General features: G+C 49.2%; 1 long non-coding RNA gene across 3 annotated transcripts; it reads left to right on the top strand.

The window, feature by feature from the left end:
• Positions 1-9031: 9031 nt before the first annotated feature.
• LOC107967235 (uncharacterized) lies at positions 9032-15872 on the top strand. Of its 3 annotated transcripts, none has more exons than XR_010147692.1 (3): positions 9032-9165; positions 14569-14718; positions 14905-15872. It is a non-coding gene; the product is annotated as an uncharacterized LOC107967235 (long non-coding RNA). The 3 variants fall into 3 exon arrangements; XR_010147691.1 differs by lacking the exon at positions 9032-9165 and adding an exon at positions 12144-14519 and having other exon boundaries at positions 14678-14718; XR_010147690.1 differs by lacking the exon at positions 9032-9165 and adding an exon at positions 12811-14328.
• The last annotated feature ends 392 nt before the right edge of the window (positions 15873-16264 follow it).

Here is a 16264-nt window from a genome sequence, read left to right as displayed (position 1 = left end):
ACTCAGACACATTATATCCAAAATGGAGTTTCTTTTCTGCCCTACCTCCAATTTGCTTTTGCTCCTGAAATTTCCTCCCCTGGTTAGGGAACTACCATCTACCCAGAACCCAGAAAACTGAGAGGCATCCTGGACTTTTTACTCTTTTTCCACCAACAGCCAATTGGAAATTAAGTTCTGGTGATTCTCTTTCCTCAGCATCTCTTAATCCAGCCTCTCCTCTCCAGCCTAGTTTAGGTCATTATTTCCCCAAATTTAAACTCTTGCAATAGCCTCCTGACTACTGATTTATCAGCTTCCAGATGAATTGCCCCCCACCAGCTCCCATCCTCCCTTTTAACCCCCGCCCATAGTATCCATCCTTTATGCTTTTATCAAAGGCAAACCTTTGTAGAACCCATGTATGATCTCAGAGTTGCCTTAATACACATTGTTTTCTTCCAGATATAAAATAAAAACTAAAATATTCCCTTTTCTCTTTGTCTAAATAATCCCTTCCCTGAACATTTATTCTTTTTTGAGGTAGGAGTCTTGCTATGTTGCCCAGGCTGGCCTTGAACTCCTGGGCTCGGGTGATCCTCCCGCCTTGGCCTCCCAAAATGCTGGGATTACAAGTATGAGCCACTGCACCCGGCTAAACATTGCTTCTTCATGGAAACATTCCTAGCCCCAGTCTAGTTATGTCTCCCTGTCAGCACCCTGAACTCCTCCTTTGCAGTAGTTTGTGCTCTCATAAATGCTAAATTAATTTTTAATTCATCTGTCTTCCCACGAGACTGTACACTTTATAAAAGAAGGCACCATGTCTATTTTGTCAACTACCATTCCCAGTGCTTTGCACACTGTCTGGTATACAACAAGAGTTCCAGAAATGTTGGAGCTTTCAAGTCTGTTAGGGCCAATAGGATGATATTAGGCAAATTATAGGTGCTGTAAAGCATGGCCCAAATAAAACACTACAGTTGATTGAAGGAGGAAGGAGAGGGATCTGGCTGTGGATGAGGAAGGGTTTTGAGAAGGAAAAGTGAAGGCAGCTGGGCCAGCCTTTTCCTGTGGTAAGAATAAACAACATTAAGGCAGGTGCAAGAAACTCTGTAGTGAATATGGAGGTGAGAGCAGTCCACTTTGCCCAGATTATACATTTACAGAATGAAAAGACTAGCTAGAAGGATAGCTTAAAATGCCTTGAGGCCAGAGCTTGGAGGGTATTAAATATCCAATTATTTGGTGGCCAGGGAAAGCCATGGAGGATTTTTGAACAGGTAAAAGATTTGATCAGCTATGCTGCTGCTGCTTCTTCTCTTCTCCTCCCCCTTCACCTCCCCCACACCATCTTTTTTGGTGGGAGGATTCATGGTAGCAATGGAGCATAACCTAGATAGGAAGGGAACAGAGGCTGGAGTTGGACGTCCATCACCTGGACTATTGTTCAAGTACTTGGGTGTTAGTCTTGAAAACGAAGGAGCTGAGTCAGGTGTGAGAGATGTGGTGGAAACAAACTTCGTAGGACCTGGCATCTAATTACTTAGGAGGATGAGGGAAAGGGAACACTCAAAGATGAATTGGTGCTTTCAATCCTGGTTTACCCAGAGGATGGTGGTATCTTTACTGTCATCAAAGAGCTGGTTTGGTGGGGAGTCCAGACTGAGTCGGAGAGGGGAGGGGGGAGGAATTAGGATGAATTTGCCTTTTATAGCTAGATGAATGTAATTCCTGGTATTCTTTGATGAAGAAAGTCTGGGGGCTTCTTCCCTGCTATGCTCAGTCCTCCAGGAGCCTCTGCCAGTCAAGTGGATGGGAGATCCGTCTTCACTAAGAGATCTTTTTCTCCCTAATAAATAACAATGCTAAATTACAAGTGTGTGGGGGAGGATCAGGACGTGGCTCCTCAATCCTGCTATTGTGTTCGCGCTCTGGGTAATTAGTGTCTGATAGTTTTAAACAGATGGGTCTCTCTGGCAGCAGGGATTACAGCTTGAAATCAATCCTGAACAAATATTATATTAATTTCTCAACTCCCTCTCTCTGTGGACAAAACCAGTTCTTTTCCTCCGAACACTGTAATGATGAGAACATTAATATTGGATCATTTAGAGATGAAACGGAAGTTGTAGAGGAGAAAGAATGAACGGGACTTCACAGGAGCTGAGGAGGAGGCAGATGCTAAAAGTTTCATGTGGCTCAATGCAGACAGGAAGCAGGAAAAGGAAATTCAGAGAGCACACAGGGCAGGTGGTGGGGGCTGGCGGTGGGTAGTTGTTCAGGGTTCCAGCGCTCCTGAAATGTTCAGCCTTAGCTTGAGGTTGGCACCTGCTTTGACAACACCAAGGGCTGTGTCAGGCAGGCGGGGCAGTCTCTGACGCTTATTTCATCTCAGAGAGGAGACCAATTCCACATAAATAGGTCTGCAGGGGTCCTGGCTAGACTTCTGACTTTCCAATCAAACCAGGCAATCTACAATTCAAAAACAAACCAGGCTGCCTGGAGTGAGCCTGCAGCCTTCCCACCACCACCCGGGAAGCATTGCCCCTTCTCCTGGACTGTTAAAAGGGACTCCCCCACCTACAACCATACCCCTATTTAAGGGCTGCAGAGAAAGCTCAAGCTCAGTTCCCAGCCTTGGGAAAGAGATGGGCCTGGAAATGTTTAAATGTGCAGGCAGCTCTTGATTATGAATGCTAATGTAATTCTGAACCAGCTCTCTTTAGCCTTGTAGGATTTTTATTTTACTTCTATCAGGCCTTACCTACCTAATCATGCATGGGTCAGGTTGACATTAAAACATGAAAATGAGCAGCAACTGTGGCATGGAGAAAAGAGCACGGGATGTGGAGTTAGTCCTGTTCTGCTAATGAGTCTCCATGTCTGAGCATCTCAGTTTCCCTGGCCCTCAAATGGGGACTGTGTCACCCCTCCCTGACAGCACTGTCGAGAAGATCAGTGACAATGATGGATGCAAAAGTACCTAATGATTGGTAAAAAATCCAAGCCCAGGTGGGATTATGAAAACGGTGTTGCCTTCTGTGCACGGGATTCCTGGGGACGGAAGGCTGAGAGAGAAAACCCACCTGCAGGTGAACATGGAATATGGATGCAGGTGATACTATTGCGAAGCCCTGTAGAGAGGCTGGGCTGATGGAGTTTTGTGTATAGGGGAGGGAAGGCCACTGAAGGAGGCAAGAAGTATAATAGGATGGAGGGTGTTAAGAACTGTGAAGGGTCTGGTATTTTACCCTACTCACACACTAATAGGTTAGCATGCCATAGTTACATGGATGCTGACAGAATACATGAAACTCCTGGGTCAGAGACAAAGGACTTCATTACTTACAGCAATAGCAGCAGCCAGAGTCTCAACATTGGTGCAGTTCCCCAAGCCCCAATTCCTACAGGGTGACTGGAAGATGGCCAGGTGATGCCCGTGCATCTAGTGGGGAATTCCGAGCTTAGGGAACCTGAATCTTTTATAATGGGAAGAAAGCCAGCCTGACCCTTGCCTTTTGCCTCAGAAGGAGACATTATCTTCATTACATTGGACACTTAACTAATTTTCCTTTTGCTCTGGAGAGACATTATCTCTGTATTCCAAAGCTGTTTGGATTTTTTTCAAATCTTTTAAATTCTGCTTCCTTTTTAATTAAAAATTCCATCTTTAATTCGTTTCTCTCTGCTTGCATTTTACTATATAAGCATTCAAGAGAAGCCAAGCCATGGCTTCAATACTTTGTAGACATTTATTCAGCCAAATATGCTATTTCATTGCTCGTAAGTTCTACCTTCCACAAAACACTAGGACATGAACACAATTCAGCCAAGTTCTTTGCCACTTTATAACCAGAACTGCCTTTCCTTCAGTATCCAATAATACAGTCCTCATTTCTGTCTAAGACCTCATCAGAATGGCCTTTGCAGTCCATATTTCCACCAACATTCTGTTCGTGGCCACTTAGATAATCTCTAAGAGAACTGAAACTTTCTCTACCAGTCTCCTTTTTTGAGCTCTCACCAGCATCCTCCTTTACAGTCTATTCATGATACTGTAGGATTTTGCCAGCACGCACCTCAAAACTCTTCCATATCTACCCATTATCCAGTTCCAAAGTCACCTTCCCACTGAGGTACTGGTTATATAGAGCAGCACCCCCACTTCTAGCTATGAATTTTTACCTTAGTCCATTTGGGTCACTATACAAAAGTGTCACAGACTAGGTGACTTATAAACAACATAAATTTATTTCTCACAGGTCAGGAGACTGGGAAGTCCAAGATCAATATGCTGGCAGATTCCATGTCTGGTGAAGACCTGTTTCCTGGTTCATAGATGGCACCTTCTCACGGTGACCTCACATGGTAGGAAAGGGGAAGGCAGCTCCTTGGGGCCTATTTTCTAAGGGCTCTAATCCCATTTAGGAGGGCTTTGCCCTCATGGCCTAATCACCTCCCCAAAGGTCACACCTCCTAGTGCCATTGTCTTGGGGATTAGGATTTTAACATATGAATTTGGAGGAGACAAAAAATTTGATGAAATCATCCACTGAGCTAAAATTTCTTGTCTAAAGTCTGCCTTTACCTAGAAGCTCCAAGAAAGCAGGGACCACGTCTGTCTTGCCATCCATTTATTCCTGGCACAAAGTAGGTACTCAATTGGTACTTGTTGAAGGATTAGTTAATTATTTCACTTAAATCCAGGCCAGGCCGCACGTGGTGGCTCATGCCTATAGTCCCACCATTTTGGGAGGCCGAAGCGGGTGGATTACTGGAGGTCAGGAGTTCAAGACCAACCTGGCCAACATGGTGAAACCCCGTCTCTACTAAAAATACAAAATTAGCTGGGAGTGGTGGCGTGTGCCTGTAATCCTAGTTACTCAGGAGGCTGAGGCAGGAGAATCACTTGAACCCAGGAGGCGGAGGGTGCAGTGAGCCGAGATCGCACCATTGCACTCCAGCCTGGGTAAAAAGAGTGAAACTCCATCTCAAAAAAAAAAAAAAAAAAAAAAAATTCCAGGCCAGTTAGGCCAGGGGCCATGAGGGATGCCCCATCTGGAGCTGGAGAGGCCAGACAGCAACTCTGAATCTTCTGCTCAGACGTTTGGCCTCCTGAGAATGTTCCTATGAAACCCAAAAGACCCTAACCCACCCTTTCTACTATAATCCAAGGGATTCTCTTAGGGAAAGATTAAGGTCCCTGATATGGTTTGGGTCTGTGTCCCCGCCCAAATCTCATGTCAAAGATAACCCCCATTATTGGAGGTGGGCCCTTGTGGGAGGTGATTGCATCATGGGGGCAAAATTTCCCCTTTGGTGCTGTTCTTATGATAGTGAGTGCGTGATCGTGAGATCTGGTTGTTTAAGTTTGTAGCATCTTCCCCTCTCTCTCTTCTTCCAGCTTTGGTTAGACATGCCTGCTTCCCCTTCACCTTCCCCAGTGATTATATGTTTCCTGAGGCCTCCCCGGCCATGCCTGCTATACAGCCTGTGAAACCATGAGCCAATTCAACCTCTTTTCTTTATAAATTACCCAGTCTCAGGTATTTCTTTATAGCAGCGTGAGAACAAACTAATACGGTCCCTAAGCACCATCTTATCTATTTTGGGGACATACTTTCCATACTAGGCCCAGGTCAGCAGAGCTTCCAGGGGCTGAGGGCCATGATCCTGCCAGTAAGAAGTATCATCTTGATGCTAGGAAAGGAGGAGTGAAGGGAGGGATGGAAAGTAACTTTGGGTAAACACTTAGTATGGTCCAGTACTTTACACACTTCATTTTATTTAACCATTGCCTAATACCCTTGTGTGAAGTTAATAGTTTCCCTGTCTTATGAATGAATAGAATGGAAGCTCACAGAGAGGCTGATGGTCTTCAAGGCCATAGAGCTTCTTAATGGCAAAGCTGAGATTCCAGACCAGCCCCATTCAACATGGTGCTATGATGACGTCTCCCTTCCTCTCTGTTTTGGGAACGCATTCATGGAGGGGTTACTGGAAGTCAAAAGGTTCACTGTCCTGGGTCTCCATCATTCAGTAGATAAGCCAGAAGTCCCACAGAGCTGGAAGTCCCCAGATAGGCACTACTGCATAAAGTACAGAGCCCAGGACTCAGACACATGCTCAGTGACCCTAGTTAGGTCACACCCTCACTTTCCTTTGTGTCTTCACATGTAAAATGGGAGGTATGGTTGGCCTGTATGCTTCCAACATCCCTCCCAGATCTGACCCCAGGCTCCAGTGGGCTGCTTTCATATCCTGCAAATGCTGAGGCAGACCACGCCAGGGTCAGGTTCACTATGCCTAGCAGGAAGGAAAGGATGCCATTCTTAACTTGACCTTCATTGCTGATCATCCCTCCAGGCCCTGACACTTCAGGTCCAAATTAAAGAGTAGGAATAAGAGACTTGAGAAGAATGAGAACCCTTAGCCCCCAGCCTCCATATTTTCTTTAATAGGTTTAGCCAACTAGAATAGTGGTTCCGCCTTGGTTGCACAGTGGAATCACTTGAAAAATGAGAGAAGCAATTTGAAAAATGCTGATGCCTGAGCCTCACCCCTGAGATTCTGTTTTAATTGGTCTGGGGTGTGGCCCAGACATTGGAATTTTAAAAAGGTTCCTGGGTAACACTAATGTGTAGGTTGAGAACAATTGAGTTAGAATAGATTGCATTACCCTTCGTACCCCATGGCAATATTTTGAGAAAGTGATGGCCTAGCCTTCTGATCGGAACAGCTGGACTTTTATTATTTATCCCAAAGAGGGGCTACAGGATTGCCATGTGTCCTGTCCCTGGACACTCCAGATAGCCCTGCTTGCTGTGTGTTGGGTGAAAATGCTCCTATAATTTTCATTTTAGCCTCTCCATCTTCCCAAATACCAAGTTTTCTGGCTGCGGGGCACTGGCCAAGAAAGAGAAGTATGAAGGCAATGTCCAGGCAGCCACAATGTCCTGTTGGTTAACGTGCCACCCCACCAACTGAGTCGAGGGAAACCAGGGCCTTGGATTGCAGAAGCAGCAAGGAGGGCTTGACCTGCTCACCCTAAGGAAATGCCACTAACATGGGCCTGGGTAACCTTGGAGTTGCTGTTGGGCTGGGCAGGGCTGGGATTTATTCCTTCAGTCGTTCAAGTGCTGAGTCGTGCACTTGGCCATCAGGGCAGGGTTGCAGGACGGTGGTGGGGGAGAGGGAAGGAGAGCAGGGCCCCTTCAGGGCTGTCTTAGCTCTAGGCTCTCCCCGTTAGTGCTGGCTCATCAGCCACTCAGGTCCATGCATCAGGGACACCAAATATCTAAAATCTCAGGCCACAGCTGCCCAAAGTGTGTTGGTGGGAGAGGACAAACTAAATCCCTGTTTTCATTTCTTCCCCCAAATGGAGCTCATGTAAAGCCTTTAAACCATTGGCTTTTATCTGTTTTTAGTGTCCAATTTAGGGCTTTGCAGGGGCTCCCTCCAGGGCTTTCTCAATGGATTTTTATCACAGCCAGATAGCATCTTCAAAAGCTCATCTGAGCTGGAAAATAGAGAAACATCCTTCTCTATTGTCAAGTGACAAGTGATGGCACCCAGGCAACTGGCTTGAGCGCACAGGGAACCCACTCTGGATGCCATGGCTGGGGTGGGCCCTCCCTGTCTTGAGAGGGGGCTAGCCAGAGAGGGGAAGAAGGGAGAGGCCACAGCAGGGTTCTGAATTGTCTTCCTACTTCTGAGAGCAGAGACTCCAACTCTGAAAGCTTTTCAACAAAGCACTAACTGTCCTCTCGGCCCGTCACCTGTGGGCATGAAGATGTCAGCTCCCTGGCCAACCACCAGGTGCCATTCGCAGACACGTGTGCATGGGGGATGGAGTGGAGGGGGCAGAAGAAGCCTGCTCTGGCTTGCCTGGTAGCAAACAACAACCCTCTTCTTTTAGCTGGGCTGACTTCTTCCAGCTTCCACCAGGAGCTGCATTAACCCCCTACTCTCTGCCTAGTTTTCCTCTCCTAAGTGGGGCATTTATCTGTTTTATCTCCCCATGCACAGTTTTTTTCTTTTTTGAAACAAAGTCTTGCTCTGTCACCCAGGCTGCAGGGCAATGGCATGATCTCGGCTCATATGCACATTTTTGAGCATCTACTATAAGCCAGGCAGTGTTAGGTATGGGGACCCCCATCCTCAGGTTGCTCGTGGTGAGTGTGAGAGACAGAGAAGCAAATAGGTGAAGTGGAGGCAGCAGTCCCTTGTAAAGAGGGAAGGAAGCATTAGGCGTTGGGTTGATCCAAGTTGGAGCAGGGAACCTGTCCTGGTGGCTCAGGAGTCTTCCCAGAGCAGAGGCCCAAGGACTGTAAACATCCCAGGTAGGAGTGTAGAGACAGAAGCCTTCTTTACCCTAAGAGATCGAGGTCCTAATGAGTATTCATAGGATTTCCAGGACATTCCTAGTTTATACTTGTTGTCCTGGCAACATTTTCATTCTAAAAATGTCACAGTTTGGATGTCAAATAGGCATAGATCAGAACTGTTTCTGAAAACCTATGAATACTATATTCATAGGGCACGTGTCACCCAGGGCTGGAATTCTGTTTTGTGATGCAGAGTCAGCATGCCTGGTGCATCTTTGCGAGTATACATGGTGAAGAAATGTTGTGCAGAGTGTGCGTGTTGCTCCATTGTGTCACTAGACATATTGAAAGTGACTTGGTGATTGGACATAGTGGTCATAGACACAATAGAGAGCATTTCTGGACTGAAGTCCAGAAAGGGAAAGGAGAGGAGTAAAGAGGAAAAGAGAACAGTGGTGGGTGCCTATAAAGAGCCACACACCTTGCTGCATGCTCTATATGTGGGCTATTGTTTGTTCTCACAATGAATCTGAGTAGTAGATATAGCATGCCCATTTTCCAGGTGAGGAAACTGAGGGTTAGAGAGATTCTGTAACTTGTGCAAGGTTATACGCTCTAAGTAGCAGATTAGTTCTGAATGGAGGCCAGCGTTTCCTCTGGCCTCTGTGACATCACAACGCAATGGGAGTATGACTTGGGCAGCTCCAGCTGGCTCCTCTGCTAGTCTTGCCGCAGTCACCAGTTTTGGAGGAATGGGAGAGGAGCTTTCCACTCCTCTGAGAGTCATGTCGAGAGTCTGTCTTAGCCCTCGACCCCTCAGTCTTTGTAGATCTCATCCCAGGACCCCGAGGGAGAGGTAGGAAGAGGGGCCTCCACTGGGGAGAAGGCCAGAGACATGCTGGGCTCTCTTTGGGGTCTGGCCTTGTCCCCGCCAGCCGTGGGCTCTTGGGCACATGGTGGGTGTGCATGAATGAGCCAAAAAATCCTGCCAGCATTGGTGTGGCTATGACTCCCACGTTTCTGTCCCCACTTTTGCCATGGGCCCATTCTGATTCTGGGGGTTAAGTGTGGGAAAACAGCATCTTCACAAACCCTGCTGCCTTCTCCTTGCAATATTGCAAAAGCAGATTCCTTGGCCATAGCTAGGGCTGAGGGTCCAGAGAGGTTAAATGGAAGCCATGGAGGCTGCCTTTGCCACCATGGGGACATCTGCCGTGAGGGTGCTGTATGACGCTCTGCTCCCTGGCCATTGCTTTGCCCTGGGCTCCAGGTCCCTAGAAGGGACAAAGGTTGGGGATTGGTTAGAAATCCCAAGGGAGGTCTTTCCTGGGTTTGAGTTCGGGAGGAGGCTGGGACTGCTTGTTCCAGGCTCTTGAGCAAATAGCCCTGCGAAGACTTGCCTCTGCAAAGTTCCATTGGCATGAACCCCCTTGGCTGGCATCCCTTCCCAACGTCAGAGCCCTGCCCTGGCCCTGGCTCCCAAGCTCAGAACACCTGCCTTGTCCCTGCCCCCACAGGGGGGGCAGTGGTTCCTGCTGATTAGCCAGGGCTGAGCTATGGATTAGAATAGGACAAAACCATGAAGGAAGGAGATCATTTGCATACCCAGACTTGTTCAGGTGGTGGTGTCAGGGGTGTGCCAGAACACTGAGCTCTCACGTCGCCTTTCCCAGGTGTGAGAGCTGGCCTTGCCTGCAAAGCACCAGGTGGGGCTCCACCTGGGTGTTCCTGGTTGGAACTGTGGCCCTGGCTGGAGGATACCTATAGACTATAAGGGTGCTAGCCCCAATCATCTGAGGGCATGAGGAGAGACAGAAGGACCCCGTTCTCTGACCTTATGCCCAGTAGGGCCAAGGACACTGAGCACATTACCAGCCCCCGCTGGCTGTCTTTACATCTTACACCCCTGGCTGTGACACCAACCTCCAACCAGGGGCCCGGTGCCTGCAATCCTGGGGACTCACTGCAGAACTGGAGCATCTGTTTTACCAAACTAGGGCCATCAAACTCCACCCTCAGAGCAATTTCACACATTTCTTTGTGTTTGTGATACAGTGCGACTTTGCTCTGCCCCACCCTGCCCCATAAATGCCCCCAGGTCAGAGGGTGCCTCTCACAAAGCATCCAGGGTCATTCTGGGCCTGGAAGGAACTCCTGTGTGGTGCCATTTGAATAAGAAGCCAGGCAAAGTGTGTCCATATGAAACAAATCATTGGGTATATCTGGTACCTGAGGGAGTATTTCACATCTGCGTTCTCATTCAAGTATTCTACTGTGTCCTGTGAGGTGAGCAGGACAAGGATTATCACCCTGTACTTTCTAGATAAGGAAACCCAGGACCTGGGAGGCCAAGGCCAGGGCAAGAGTCAGGCAGAGAGAAGACCAGAGCGCAGGCTGTGTGGGCTCCTTCCACTATGCAGCAATCAAGGCTCCCTCCCCGGTGTGGGCTCTTTGGGTCTAACCTGGGAACTAGAACTTTGGGTCTAACCTGGGAACCAGGAGACTTGTGAGTGCTGAGCAGCTGTGCCCCAGCCCGAGCCACAGGGAGGCCTTACGTTGAGAAGCCCACACTGTGTCGGCCTCCAAGGAGCCTGGAACCGATGGTGCCCCATAGAGAGGGCCCTGTGGGGAGGAGGCTAGCCACGCAGACAGCCTGCTGCTAGGTGTGCCGTGGAACCGCGGAGCTAATTACAGATCTGGTCACCACCATGCTGAGCGCCAGGGAGGAGGGAATGGGGAGACACTAAGCCCACGAGACAGGAACACAGTGCCTGGTGAAACAGAGCCAGCCAGTGCTGATGCAAGTATTGACTGAGTTCATAACCTGATCTGCCCGTGGGAGGGGGAATATCTGACAGAACGCATCAGCCGAGGGTGGTGAGCTAGGCACTGGGAGAGTGAGCAAGACAGGACCAAGCGGGGACGCCCTCGGCCACGACTGCCTTCTCTCAGGGTCTTCCCACCCTGATGATCCCGAGGAACCCAATGTGCCCCCTATGGCAATTCCGTCTGTTTCCAACTCCTCATTGGCTTCATGTGGGCTTCCCGGGCTCATTGCTCATCTGCGTGGAATCTGCTGAAGCCACAGCACTGAGCTGAAGCTCACTGGTTCTTGAATGTCACTAGCTGCTCCTGTCCCTGGGCCATTCAATGTCAGTGTCCGCCCTGTGGCTCTTCCTTGCTTTCTAGCTGCCAATCAGCCGCTTCCCGTCTTCTTCTCTTCAGTCCTCTCTCCCTTCCCCAGTGCACCTTAAACCCTTCTGGCTGCACTGATGGGCTCTCCTTTCTAGCATTTCTGTCTGATCTCTGACCCTAACCCTGTCCTGGCCTGGGAGTGCCCTGAGATCCTGACTGCCCTTCTTGGCTCCCAGGCAGGGCTCAGTCCCAGGAGATGGGCCTTAGGAGGTGCAGACTCCTGCTGGGCCCACTCAGCATTTGCCACAGCAGGTAGGCAGGCAGTCACATGGTCACATGGCCCATCCCAAATCTCTACATCACAACCCAGATTTTCTCCATTAAGGGTATTGATTTCCTCGGCTGAACTGCTGGGATCAAAGGCAGCCTTGGCAACTCGGCAGTTCATTAAGTCCCAGCTGTCCCAGGGGACTGGCCTGGTGGATAAACATGTGAGCAGGAGGCCATGCTGGGACCTTGAGGGCAGCCTGCTGCCAGGAGTGCTCAGGCTGGACCTGGGCAGGGCAGCAGGAAGGGCAGACCTCAGGCTGCCTTTTTGTCCCCTCCCTCCAGGAACTGGGCTTTGGGGCCCTCCCCAGGGCCTGCAGGAACCATATGGGGATACTGCACCTGTTCCCACCCTGCTCCTGCCATTTTCCTACCTGCCCTCCCACCAGATACCTGCCAGGCCTTGTGCTGGGCACTGAAGATGCAGAGCTTCCTAAGCCTCTAACCCCACCCTCAAGGAGCTCCCACTCCAGTGAGGAAGGCAGACCCCATACCATAGCGTTACCAGGCTGCGTACTAACATCTGATCGTCAGAACCATTCCCAACTCAGAGATTAAGTGTGATAGGCAGCCTGTTTCAACCAGAGCATTTCTTCTAGATTTTTGTTCTTGCTTTTCAAAGTGACTCATTGGAAAAATTTTGGTCGATACAGACCCTGAAGCACAAAGTAGAACATGAAATTTACACTAATCAAGGCTGTTGGTTTTTTCAACTTCCCTTCCCTCTGCCTGATCTGGAGACTGAGGTAAAGCAGAGCACACCTGGATGGGGTTGGCCCTGCGTCTCAGGCCAACAGCGTCTGTCCTCCACAGGTGAGGGTAACCTGAGACGGTGCCAGGAGGGAGGATGCAGCTTTCCTCTTGCCCCCCAGCCCCCGACCCTGAACTTTCTCCTCCTGAGCTCCGATCTGCCTTCACTTCCCATTTGTTCTCTCTCATTGACCCCAACTCACATGAATGTGAGCACTTAGATGCAAGGACTTTCTAGGGAAATTAAAGGTGTACAGTACCCCCACTCCTTCCTTCTTTCACTCCCTTATCCTGAGGACTAAGAGGAAGAGCTGAAGGGGCAACGTGCCAGGGGACTATTAGAGGCCAGGGGACAAGCGGGCCTGGCAACAAGCCACGGTTGCAGGTGCTGACTGGCCCCCCGATCCCTACCCACTGGGTGCCCAGGGTGTGTGAGGTGGAGGTGGCCCTAGAGGTGGAAGAGCTGCCCCCGAACATGCAGGGCCTGTGGTTTCACTGAAGACAGCAGGTTAACATGGAGGAAACAGGATGAGACAGGGCAGGCTGGCTTGTGGTCTTTTCTGAGTGACCCCTAAACCAGGGACTCAGACAGGTCTGGGGCTGGGGAAGCTGCTGGGTGGGAGCATTTTCCCCAGTTCCTATAATGCAAAATAACAGTCACTTCCCTTGCTCCAAAGCTTCGTTGCTGGCTGCAGTCAGTCTGGGCTCTTGCCCATACTTCGTTCTTCTCCTCCAATCACAGGGAGGGGTTGGTGGAGTCACTCGCTTGCCCAGTCATTCCATCAGCAGATGTTTGCTGAGTGCTGATTGGGTGCCAGGCACTGTGCCTGACCCTGGGGACACAATGCTGAGCAAAACAGACATGGCCTCTTTCCCCTAGCAGACCTACATCTGAAGGCAAGCATCCCAGTTTTCAGCTTGAAACCACCCTGCAGCTCCAGGGATGGGACAGGCAGGTGGAGAGAGGAGTTTGGGTTGAGACTGTATAAAGACTCAGACTGAACCCTTACTCTTAAATTAGACAGAGATCTACTACTGCCCCCCAAACACCCTTCCCCAATGAAGGGCCGCTGGGAAGGGGTGTGGGGATAGAGAACCAACATTTGTTTAGTTCTGAAAGTGCTAGGAATAGAGTAGGCTGAGTGCCTCACATTTCTTGTCTTAATCCTCACCAAAACCCTGGGAGGTGAATATCATAATCCCAATTTGCAGACCAGGAAGCTGAGGCTCAATGGAACAAATTATCTCATCATTATCGTGGGTAATGCATAACCCGGTCTGGCTGCAGGGCCTATGCCTTTTCCACAACATGAATTATCTCTGGGAAACATACAAGACCTTCGTTCTCCCCTCTGAGCACTGCAGACATGTGAAGACCTTGACCCCCTGGGAAATTGTTCCCACTCTCTGCTTTGAAGAAAATGATAGAGGAAGTGCCAGAGTGCACTCTCTTCCCTTTCTAAACGTCGGCCTCTCTTTTCCCTCCTGCATCTTCCTAGTCCTGGAAATCCCTGTTGTCCCCGCCTTTGTCCCAGAAAATCCCAAAAACGCTTCACGTGAGTCTATTTAAATCCCCACTCTCAGCACTCAGGACCGGTTCTGGTTTCCTGGTGTGGCCTGGGCCTCCATCTGGTTTGGAGGCTATTTTGATCCACCGGATGCAGATTAGCTGCTGCGATCTGGGGCTGAGCTGCTGGAGAGACGCCTTTATCTACAGAAGGACAATTTGAAAACTAACTCAAAGCATCGAGAACAAATAAATAAATTCCTCTTTCCGTTCCCAGCACTCTCCATCCCATTTCTACAGGTAATTGCTGAAGGATTTTTGCTTCAAACAGGCTCTTGTTTGCATCAAGTGTGGGGTGCAGCAAAGTGGACTCGGGACTGGCCGATGTCTGGCCAGAAATGCCAGGCAAGGGAAACAGTGACTCTCGTGGGGTCAGGAGAGGGGCATCTGCTGGCCCAGGAGCGCAAGGCAGAGGAGTGAGTCTTTCTGAGGTCGGTATCAGGTCCATTCATTTGCTCTAATGTAAGCCTTCTTGGGCAGGAACCATCTTCCCCTTCTCTAATCATCGAGGAAAGGGGCCTTCAGACCTGCGCTGGCCTGGGCCAAGATGAGGGATTCTAATTTCATTGTCAGTGTCTTGATGTTTCAGGAGCTCATGGCACTTGAAAATATGGGCTTTGCATCATGCAGGTGGGTAGCGATGAGGGCTACCCTTGCTTGCTTGGGAGGCAGAGGGGGCTCAGAGGTGGGAAGTAAAAAAGCTTGCAGCTTCTGAGAAGCTGTGGGTACAAGGGAAGAGGATGAGAAGGAGAGAAGCCTGAACATGTGTAAACTTCTCATTTATTCTTCACAAAGACTTCATTGTCCCCCTTATAGGTGAGGCGACTCTGAGGCAGGAGGTCCAAGTTTGCTGGACAATGGCAGAAACAGAATTCAAAAACACCTGTCTTCTAGGAGAAGTTCTGGTCTCTCCTCGGTGCTGTGGCTGCCCCAGGAAGAGCTTCCAGGAGCTGACAAGCATTCAGATGAGTAAAGATGGGATCAGATTGAGAAAAGAAGAAGGGAGAGCATATTCATTCTCTTTCCACTTCCCTCCCACAGCCTTTCATGCTGATCTCATCTGAGGAGGCTGCCTCCTCCTCCCTGGACTCTACAAGCCCCTGTCATGGTCAGCGGCAATGTTGTCCACAGTGGGTGGCCAGCCTTGATCTAGCAGTAAAGGATGGATTCTGTTATTTCAGTGATGTGGGGCTCAGGGTAATGAAAGTGATCATCAAAAAGCAAAAGTAAAGCTGTCCTCACAGGGTTAACAAGAATTCTGGGCAGAAATACGGCTATAATTAGGCATTAATCAGGCTGCACTTTAACCCACTTCCTTGTAACTGACAGACACGGTAGGACTAGATACTGGCCGTTTGCATCCCTAATGTTCCTATAGATGGGATTTCTGATGTTAGAGCTATAAGGCTTTTGTTTAAGACAGACAAGATCTTTGACATTAGAATCATAAGGCTCCTGTTTAAAAATTGCTTAAGATGTTTCTCAGATCCTGAATTCCAGCAAAACAGATGGTACTAACAAGTTTGAAGACCCCCATAGAGGAATGGAATCAGTATGAGAACACAGTTTCTTCATCTCCCCGTCCCAGAACTTCACCCTGGACTCCTCGACCAATCAACAATCTCCACACTTCGGCCCACTCCAAAACTCCTAAAATCCCAAGCCCCAAACTCCTCTGGGAGATGGATTTGAGGCTTCCTCCCGTTTCCTTGTGTGGCAGCCCTGTCATTAAACCTCTTTCTCTGCTGCAACCTGATGTACTTGGTGTATTGACTTGCCATGCACATTGGGCAAGGGATCTATTACGCTTACAAGAGCACCTAAAAAGGGCTGCTCTGGGCTGGGTGTGGGGCAGAGTGAATGGGAATGGGAACACTCTGGACCTTGGAGCATGCTGGTGAACCCTGAGCCTTCAGTCTAGGCTCACCTTGTGCTGATGGGGCATGTGGCCTTCTCCCACAGACCTAGAGAGTGGATAGAGGTGACAGCATTAGCGACCTTACATTTGTATGCTTGTCTGAGAGGCCACTACGATGACCCCACTTTATAGATGAGAACAGAAGGCTCAAAGAAGTCAAGCCCAAGGTTGAATACATAGCAAGGTATGGATCCAGCATTTGTATCCAGGAGTGTCCCATTTGAAACCTAAAATTTCTACTAAAGAGAGAAACAAACA

The sequence above is a fragment of the Pan troglodytes genome, chromosome 9, assembly GCF_028858775.2.
Source record: "Pan troglodytes isolate AG18354 chromosome 9, NHGRI_mPanTro3-v2.0_pri, whole genome shotgun sequence".
In the NCBI taxonomy this organism is placed as follows: domain Eukaryota; kingdom Metazoa; phylum Chordata; class Mammalia; order Primates; family Hominidae; genus Pan; species Pan troglodytes.
This window is presented reverse-complemented; position numbering and strand designations above follow the sequence as displayed.